Genomic DNA, 10,639 nt, shown 5'->3' with positions numbered 1-10,639 from the left:
CGCCGCCATCTTGGCGCCGTCAGCGCCGCCGCGCTCCGCCCGCCGCCATCACGCGCCCGTCACCGGGGCGGGGCCAGGGACCGGGACCGGGAGCCGGGACAGGGACACGGGCGGGCGCGCGGACCGGGACAGGGAGGCTGTGGGTGTGTGGCACTGCCCCTGCCGCTCCACTCGGGCGTTTTCTGTCCTCAGTGCAAAGCTCTGCCTCGGAGTTGAGCTGTAAACGCGCTGCTTTCCGCCAGCGGGAACGGGAGGTGAAGGATTTATCATGGCACTATGGTAGCCAGACGGACCATTATCTTTGCAAGCTGTGTCTTTCCCTTTGTAAGGGATTTAAATAAGTCCTCTTTCTGAGAGAGAATGTCTTCTCTTTGCCTTGCGTGGCTTCCAGCACATCTGGATCCAGGGCATCACTAACCTATGGTATTTCCCTGTCACTGCCTCTGTCACATCCCCATCCTTATTTCCATCTCTGTTGGTTTGTAAGCAGAATTTTGCACAGTGAGAAATGCAAACATATAAATGCTTTTTCCACTGGGCTTCACAAGCCTGGCAGGAAACAGGGTTTACTCTTGTAGAGAAGCAGATTCCATACTACACACAAGGATAGAACAGAAAGTGAAGGGAAGGATGGTGAAATATTAATTTTTTATTTCCAAAATGAAGGGTTTGCAGCTAGTGGTTTAAACAATAGCACCCCAGTGGGGAAAAAGCATGGGGTAGTGGTTAGAGGTTGGGGTTAAAGAGCTAGGAAACCAGAATCACATTCTCTTGACCCTGCTTCAGTCTTTAGATGAATCAAGGTAGGTCAGTTTGTCACGAGTGCCAGGAAGGTAATGGCACTCTCTGTATAACCCATAACGTCCTGCACTAGTAAGTGTGGGCATTTATTAACACCAGCAGTAAGCGTGGAGGTTGTGAAGGGATAAACAGAATGGAGGCACTGTGAAAAAACAACACTGTGTTACAATCTGAGGAAGTATGCCCAAAGGAAACAGGGATTGTTCACAGGATATACTTGTTCTTGCATCGTTGACCTCTTATAATCTGCCTGCTTGTCTTGCTCCCAAACCAATAAAGCTAACTTTTTCTAAGAGGTAGGCAGAATTTTTCTAAGCAGTAACACTTCTGAAATGCCCTATCTAACTGGGGGAGAGGGACACTTACATTTTTTCAGAGCCTTTCTAAAGCAATGACTTTACAGGACTTCAATAAAATCAGGTTGATCCATGCCTTGTTTATTGAGTTTCTGTGGCAAGGTTCTGGTAGTGGGAGGCTACAGGGGTGCCTTCTTTGGCAAGTTGTTAGAAACTTCCCCCATCTTCAACAGAGCCTGAACTAACTGGCTCCAAGATGGACCTGCCACTGGCCAAGGCCAAGCCCATCAGTGATGGTGGGAGCACCTCTGGGATATCAAGGCTAAGAAGAAAAAACAAAAGTTATTGCACAGAAGTAATTGTGAATCAAGAATGAAGTTAAGTCCAGGTAGCAGGGAGGCGTGGGGGGAATGTGCTTTTAGGATTTGTTTTTTCATTATCTTGCTCTGATTTTGACTGGTGATAAATTCAGTTAATTTCTCTGAGTCAAGGCTGTTCTGTCCATTATGGTAACGTGAGTGATCTGTCCCTGTCCTTAACTCATGAGCCTTTTGTTACATTTTTTCTTTCCTGTTCAGTTGAGGAAGGGGGCTTTGGTGGGCACTGGGTATCCAGCCAAGATCAAACCATCATACCTGGGTTAAGGACTTAATCCTACAGAGTAACTTTGTCAGACAAGTAGGTGGAGAGATGGAAAGGATGGGAGGGTGTAGGGTGGGAAGTGTAGATAACTGTCACTGCCAGCTCTCACAGGAGTGTGTGGCAAGAGAACATTTACCTGTGAGTCACATACTCAGAACAGAGATGCTGCCTGCCAGTATGCACAGCTGGCATCCCAGCTGAATTTGTTCTCCAGTCCACCTCCTATTGCTGCCATTTCCTCATTCTGGGAGCCTTATAATTATGAAGAAATAATGACAGGTTTGATTTAATATCAAAATTGAAATGCTATTGTTTAATATCAAACTTGAAATAGCTGAAGCCAACAGAAGTGCTTAGTAAAATGCTTTATTTGGTTTTATCTTTTCTTCTTCCCTCCCTTCCTTCCTCTCCTCCTTCCTTCCTTCCCTTCTTCCCTTCTTCTTTCCCTCTTTCCTTCCTCTTTCTTCAAGGTCAAGGCCTCCAAAATTAAATTATCATCAGGCATGAAGTGGGAGACTGCATCCTGTAAGGAAGGCTGGCCCTGTGATCAGTGTGATTGTCAGGAAGGTCTGAGAAACACCAGTTCAATTATCTGCTGTGCCAGAGGCACTTCTCTCTGAGTTTGAAAAAAGAAACCCACTTAGGGGAGTGAGATGGATTGGATGTCCTCCAGATGAGTTTTCTCACAGCCCTTTTTTTACCATGATTTCATGTCTGTATCACCCAAGGGGACTCAGCTGTGAGTTCTGAGCCTGCAGATGAGTCACAGCACTGTCTGCAGGAATTGGGTTGGATCTCGTGAACCAAATTGTCCAGTCATTGAGTATGAGAATTAAATTTTGCCTCTGGGATGGCAAAACTTGCCTGCACCCAGTCTTGGGTGATACAGCTGGAGTACTGACTGATGTGACTCTCTCTTGGCTGAGCCAGCCTAGGGTATCTGCAAATCATTCTCCCTAAAGTAGTGTAGGTATTTTTTTTTCTCCTTGACAAGTAAAACCGGGAAATACTAAATTTAGCTTGCCTACAATTCTTACCTAGAGAACTGTAATCTTTTACACTCCAGGGAAAGAACCAAACAGTTCTAGCTCACTTTGTCCATTTAAGGGTCTCTGGGAGAGAAATCCTTGGGATATTAAGGATTTGATGTGAAGAAGTATTATTTTTTTCCCCACAGCATAGCCTGTATTCCTGGAGCATGCGTAGCAGAGGAGTGGTCTCTTCCTTAAGGGCTCCAGCTGCAAGGCAAGGCTCTGCTCTGTAACTGCTCCCTGCTGGGTGGGTGCAATTTTAGTAAGAAAGTTGCCTATCCTTTTTCAAATTAGAAATGCAGGATTTAGCTCCAAGGGAATGCATTAGAGAGATGACATCAAGTGTGTTCATAGGTCTGGATGTAGACTGTGTGAGAGAGGAAAGCTCTGTGTCCCAGCCAGTCTGTGGCTAAGTCCTGCAGGGCTTCAGGGGACAGGATTTCCAAACAGTCACCTGTAATTAGTATTTTGACACATATTACTTTTTGCTGGAATTCAGAAAGACTGATTGGTCTGTGTTATTGGGGAAAGTTTCTGAACTGATCACTGGACTTGACAGGTAATCCTTGCTTTAACAGACTTAGGCAAGTCCGGTTCTTTTCATCTTCCAGTTTCCTACGTTTATTTCTGTTGGTGAAACCCATTAACTATGTGATAGAGAATAGGCCAGAAGCACTGGAGATACACTATGGGCATGATTAGCAGTGCTGGCCTGGCTCTGCATGGCTGTGCACCCTCTTCATTGCCAGTCTGTTGCCTCTTGCAGTGGCCCAACAAAGTGCATGTAACATAGAATCAACGCCTTTCCTATTTGTCCCCATCTATACTCACTTAGGACTTGTCATCTTGACAGGCTTTTATTGTTAGGGTTTTTTAAGAGATGGAGCCAAACCATGTTGTTAACATTCAGGTTTGTACTCTTCCGTGTCAGTTTTCAATCACCTTTCAGACGACAGTATTCCTTCCTCCCTGGCCTCTCAGCTGAAACAGCTGAACTTCCTTTTCAGTTTGGATTGCTGATACTTGAGACTCTTCAGATGGGACTGCAAATTGGAGGGTAAGACCACTGCTGACAGATGTGATCCATAAGGCTTGTGCCAGCAGATACTCTGTGTGCTCTGTAAGTCTGTGGACGGTTGCCTGCATTACAGCTGGAAAGTGAGCAGCCTCACACTGCTGTAAATCTGTATTAAAACTGGAAATTGAGCAGCCTCACACTTGTAAAGGGGACATTGCACATTAGCAGCTCATCTAAGGCAATTTTCTTTGCCTGCTGCTCCAAGACAATCCCTATAAAATTTGATGAGCAGCTCAGACTGTTCATGAGGTTATGAATGTGTTCAAACTGCAAAGCATCATTGGGAAAAAAAGAAGCTTTTTGAGTGTTTTCCAGCCAAGTGTATTTGGCCTAAGCATCATACCAAGCTTTTACCATTGTCTTTATTCAAGGTCTCATTCAGATTTAACAACCATTCATTGATGCTTACAAAAATCCTGGGAAAAAATTCTGTATAAGAATCAATGGAACTTCATCTGGTTTTATTAAGCAAATTAAATCGTGCAACAAAACATTTTCCATGAGGTATTTGCAGCCCCAATGGCATAACAGAGCCAGTTCTGACAAGACAGGAGGAGCAAGCCAGCACAGACAAAAGCAAGACATTTAATAGCTCTTATAAAAGCAAAAAAGTAAACCAGCCTTTCCTCCCCACTCTCCTTTTGAATGTCAGTTGCATGACGTGGTCGTGCTGAAGCTGAACGAGGCAGAGGCCAGCACCAGCATGGGCTCCCAGCTCTCCCTTTTGGCTGCTGGAGGCAACCACCACTCTGTGCAAGCAACTGTGCCAATACGGAGGGGAAGGCAGCAAGGGAAAGCTCAGACATGCTGGGGCTCGCTGGTAAACTGGTCAACAGCAGCTGCAAGAAATGTGTCCTGTGAGACAAGGTGTGTAAACCAGCAAGCCTCAGATGTGCCTGGTTCAGTTGCATGGCTTCTCTCTTCCAGCAGGGGAGGTGATCTGCCATGGCAAGTAGTTGATGACATCTGTTACTGGGATCCACTGCTGGCAGGAGGGCCGTTCCTGCACATCTGTGGGGCCTCGGGTCACCCTGGTGACTTGTGGCAGTTTAGCCTGTAGAGTGAAACATCAAGGGCCAGCTCTGGAGCTGCAGTGATGCCAAGTATCAACAAGCCAGCTGTAGGCTCATTGCATCAGTTTAATGTTCTGTTCTCATTACAAAGTCTCACTACACCCCAGCCCACTGCAGTCTGCAATGTTGCTGTGACACAGCCTATAAACTCTGCCTAACCATTCTCAGTCTGCTACGTCGTCTTGCTGCCCTTCCACTCTTCTACAGCCTAAATCCCATTGAGCCCTGTCCTCTGCACTGCCTGCCTTTAACCACTGGGTGCCAGGGGCCTCCCAGCAGGAAGCCGCTCGCACACGGGCTCGTTCTCCTGCGTCAGGAGAAGCACCAGGCTCGAACCACTTCACCCAGCTGTGCATGTGCTCAGTTTACATTTGTGGTGAGGGCAGGTGTGTGAAACAGCCAGTGGCAGATCAAGGCAGCCCTGGGCACCTAGGGACTTCAAGAAATTGCATTGTCTCTGCTCCTGCAGCTCAGGCTGCCTGCAGAAAGGGAGGTAAGGAGAGCTGTAAGGTTTGGGTCACGACCCAAAACCCCAACAAGAACCCCATCAGTTCATTTGGTATGGGAATAGCTCACAGACAGAGAACAGCCACCGTTAGTTCAAGTTACATCTCAGTAAGGCAAAAGGATTCATATCCCATTATCAAGAAAATCCTGGAGTCATTCAGGCCCCTTTTGTTGCGATTGCTGCCTTTTATTGGTTTGAAATGACACTTTTGGAGGGCTTATTTCTGCCTTGCTAGCTATGATTGTCTTTTCATTCGGTGTTAATATGCTGGCTAGCTCAAAGAACTCCAGATTAAGGTGCTAAGAAATAGCAATGAAATCATAAAGCCACAGGTTATTTCAACAATGCCTTGATCACACATATAATTGCAACAGAAAACAGTTTCAACAGCAGTTTTCAACAAAAAGCAGTTTCTTTCTCTATTTTAAATGGCTTAAAACTCAGAAAAGAGGAGGTATAACACAAACACAGAAAAGCCTCTATTAATGCCTGAAAACAGAAGAGCAGAATTGTAAAAACTAACAAACTGGAATATAAATGATTTCTCTTTCTCTAGAGAGGTAGAGCTTTAGCTCTACCTCTCCACAACCACATCCTTAAATTACCAAGCCATCATAAGGGTAAATGTCAGGATAAATGCTTTGAAAATGTCCTTCCCTGTATTATTAACATCACTATGGACTATTAAAATTAAAAGGCTCTTTAAAACGTAATTGACTTTTTCATTATTTATCTGCTGCTGCCGCTGTTCACTTCCATGTGTGTAAGTAGTAAATCCCCAGAGGGGTGTTTCATATCTATATAAATGTATATTAAATGCTTTGCCTCTGGCATTTTAGAAATAGCACAAATGCAGCTGTGTTTGTGCATCTATAATTTCAGGACATGAGCCAGCCTCTCAAAGAAGTTTCCACTTGGCAGCTTATATTGTCTTCTCTGGAGTTTTGCAAAATCTCAGTGTTAGTAACAAGGGTGTATGAGGCAACGTCAGAACAGCAGAAATTATCTAATTACATTAAGACTTCAGCCTATGTTTATGTGAAACATTATGCCACAAGTAAATTGAATCCAGTCTGCTGGGCTCTTACCAATAGGATAAGAATGGTATGCAAAATAGTACAAACTAATTACTTTCTTTTAAGGGAAGCTCTTCAAGCAGATTATGTAAAATACACCAAAACAGACTTCATCCCCAATGCCTATCATCTGTTACATAGTAAATGCAGCATGTGTAACAGAAATTAATACTTTCTCTAGAAAAAATACCTTTAATCATTTTGTATGCATTCCTCGTAACTCACAGAGGAGGAAGAAAGAGAGAGGTGCTGTTTGGAGGTGAAAACAAACAAAAAATTGCAGTTCTGCAGAGCATGCAGTCACACTGTGCTGTGCCCAGTAGCTCTGCGATGCAGAGCAGCAGCTGTGACTCTGTGAGCACATGAAGTGCAAACCAAGCTGTGGTGTGGCAGGAGGGAGCCGTCAGTGGTGTGACTCTCACGCTCAGCGTGTGAGCTTTGGCAGGTCTGGTTTGTCAAAGATGGGAACTGTGTATTGGTTGCTCACTTCTGAAAGTAGAAAGTTCTGGTGTTTACATAGTGCATGTCCTGTAGGCTGTTACTAATTTAATGAGGGGTTTTTTCTTAATTCAGAACATTTTATGGCTGTGGTGTTTTATGTTTTTTTCCTCTCAGTAAACTGCAGAATGGAGCTTGCAAAACCTCCAGCCTCTTAGGACATGCTGTGTTTAGCCCTGCCATCCCAAGTTACATAGTTTGATGAGTTAGCTGAGTGTTTTGCTATGCCGAAAAGAGCACCTAAGCATTGGTGTGCTTGTTGTTCTGTTTCCTCCTGACTAATACATCCTGCAAACAATCCAACTTATTCCTTGTCCCCACAATGACAGCATTGTAGAGTGCAACAGATCAGCATCAACTGATGTGTGATGCATGGTGCCTCATTGTACCAGAGGCTGAATCAAAGGGCTACTGAAGAGTGCCACAGCTTTAAAAAAATGACATAGCTGAACCTAGAATTTGTTTTGTTTTGATAGCTGTTGTTTAAACCAGGCTCCCCAGCATATTTTCTGTTTAAAACATCTTTTGACAAGGCTATAAAATTACCTTAGTTGAAGGGTAAACCAAATGATCACAACTCTAACATCAACCCTAGGAAGTAACTCCTTGGCTGATAGCTACTGATGCTGCCCTGTCACTGGGGTGCTTGGTTGTTTTTACCCAGGCTGTGCATCCCCACTCTGACAGGTTGTACGAGCAGAAGAGCCCTGCCTGGGGAACCAGAGCTCAGGGAAGACAGCTGCAGCCATGGTTTTACTGGTTGAGTGTTTTCCTGTGACAACAATATGTTTGCTGAGGATGTGTGTCAGCTCAGGAAGAGAATCTGTGCATGCAACAGAGAGGCTGGATATTGGTAGCTGACTTTGTAATTTCAGTGTGTCCACATACAATACAAACCTGTGATTATGAAATGCATATAATATATAAAATGTAAATACAGTGATGTAAACCAGGCCTTAAAGGTTTCTCCACTCTCAGCTGTAACTCTTTGTGCCAGTGCTACACAGGAGCACTGCTGTCTGAAGCCTCCTGTTGCTGCATCTTGCCAATGCACAGTGATGTTATGCAACTTCATTATGCAGTGACACAAATACCATGGAGCTGAAGCACTACTTTCAAGAAAAATTTATTCCAGCAGTAAAAAAAATGTTTAAATCAGCACAAACACAGGGTTTTGGTAATAAGGCAGCTATGGGTCACCAACTGGTCTGAATCAGCGTGTCTTGAAATGAAGCAGAATGAATTTTCATACCTTCAGATACAAGCTGTCAGAGTTTAGAGAAGTGTAGATGCTTTACACCTCAGGAGATGCGTCTAAAAGCAGGACCTCATATACCAGTCTGGAAACAGAACCATGTGTCAGCCTGTTGTGCCTTTTCTTTACATTGTGGATCTAGTGTACAGTGAAGGGGCAAAAGTGTGGGACAGAGCACAGCCATTGCAGCAGTCCTGCCAGCAATGCTTGTGTGATGTGGCTCCACTGGTGTTTTAGTTTGGATCAGGACTCTATTTTTGATGGAAATCTTCTGAATATCTTTATTGCCTGTGCTTGATTTTGCATCGGGGCTGATTTTGAGTGCAGGGGTTAGGTTCTGTTGAGTGAAATTAAACTGAAAAATGTTCTCCAGAAGTGTACCCAACATGCTCAGACCTCATTAGGCATTCGCTCCAGGGGATCCAAATGAAGGTGATTTGAATTGAAAAAAAAAACCTGGAATATGCATAGTGCAATCCTCAGTATGCATAGTCAGATCCTCAGCAGCAACTGTTTGTGAAGAGCATCTATTCTACAGGTGCTTGGTCTGCTTGACCTTACCATGCAGATGGAACTTGATCTGATTTTTAAGAGTAGTTGAGAGAACCTCATTATAGGGGGATAGAATAGAAGAAAATAAAGATCGTGTAGAAAGTAATCTTACCCCTGAGGAGTTGCAGCTGGGCCAATTATCAAAGATTAGGAACAGGCCTGACTTTAACAGGCCACAGCAGTAAGCAATGAGAAGAGTGCTATAAAAGAGTGGGGTGGCTGGTTGAGAAGGGAACTGGACTCAGTTGGCTGCTTTGTGAAGAAGAAAGAGTCAGTGCTCTGAGGAGCTGCCCATGAGAAACACCAAGAAAGCATGAAACTTTTGTGATAAGGAGACAACAGTGTGCAACCCCTGCAATGAGATGACAACACCTAGTGAAAATTAGGCTCCAAATTTTTAATTTCATTTTCCCCATAAATGAAATTGACCATGTGAAATTCTTATCCTCCATACACTATGATCATTAGTGAATTAGTGCTTACATAATATCTCTGAAAGTGATTCGTCATTTCTGTAAATGTGCTGGTAATGGTGAGGAAAATTGGTAGTTTATTCTATAATATTCTCTAATATTTCACAACTTATACAAGTGGTAAATATTTCAATTGTTGCTGAAAATGGACTCCCTTCAAGAGTGAAATGTTCTAGCTGAATCAGCACACAAAATTACAATGTAACTATAGGAAGTTGGAGGGTAAAAGGGGAAATTGCATAAAGAATCCCGTGTCCTAGGTAAAAATCAGCATATTGCAACCTATATTAGATTTGGACTAGCATTTGCCTCTGCTTTTATTGTAAGAGCCAATGTGATTTTTAAGTAGTCAGGATCCTACCAGCTACATTTTATTGGGAAACAGCCTGGAAATGCTCTAATTCCATAAACTGAGGCAGAAGTCCTAGAGAAAACATGTTTTCTATGGTAGAACATAAAGAGTACTCACAGCACCCTTGAGAGTTTTCCTGGGCATTTCTAAATGGAAAGGCATTTGAGATACTGTTTAATGTAAGGACTTAAATTGATAAGTAAATGTTAAACAGTGTTTGGAGAAAGTTGGATGTTAATTAGTTACAGCTGCCTTTTCAACAGTTCTTACTAGAACTTTTTCTTAAGCAGAAGCAAACAGGAAGCATAACTCTTTCAGTATCACCACTGATTCAGATTTGATTCAACTAGGAAAGAAAAGTCTATAGTAACAAAAAATTTTAAAACCCTATTTCCTTCCTGGAACAGGAAATGTTAAAATAGGAATAGTGTACTTCCAAATCCTTCTAAAAGAGGTGAAAATGTGTCACTCATTCCATAAAAAAACACTTTACAGTGTTTTTGAAAAAGCAAGTACAGTGACCTAACCAGCTTCATATATGACAGTGCAGCATATTAAAAGAACTGACAGAAAACACAAAAGCACACAGAAATCCTAGGTACCTTGGTTTTCAACATCACTATTACAAGCTCCAAACTGTATCAATCAATTTAATATCTGTGAACTATGAACCACTATTGATCAATAAAATGTAAGATTCCAGAAAATGGAATAGTTGCTGATTTCTGACTGTTGGAAGAGAGCAAAATCAATATTCTACTCAAAATCCCAGTCAAAATGGCTGTGATTATAACATGTAATTTAATTTTTGTAAAATCACAACATTTTATTAATTAGATGTTAGATGCTTTATTTATTGAGCAAATTGACAAACACTATTAGTATGTAGAATGCTCCAGAGACTCTCATTTTCCTTTTTTTTTTCCCCCTCAAACACTATTTGGCTTGTTAATTACAAAAGGTTGAGAAACCGTTTTCTTACAATCCAGGTTTGGGCTTGGATA

Source organism: Geospiza fortis, unplaced genomic scaffold (assembly GCF_000277835.1).
Source record: "Geospiza fortis unplaced genomic scaffold, GeoFor_1.0 scaffold66, whole genome shotgun sequence".
NCBI classification, from domain to species: Eukaryota; Metazoa; Chordata; class Aves; order Passeriformes; family Thraupidae; genus Geospiza; species Geospiza fortis.
This window is presented reverse-complemented; position numbering follows the sequence as displayed.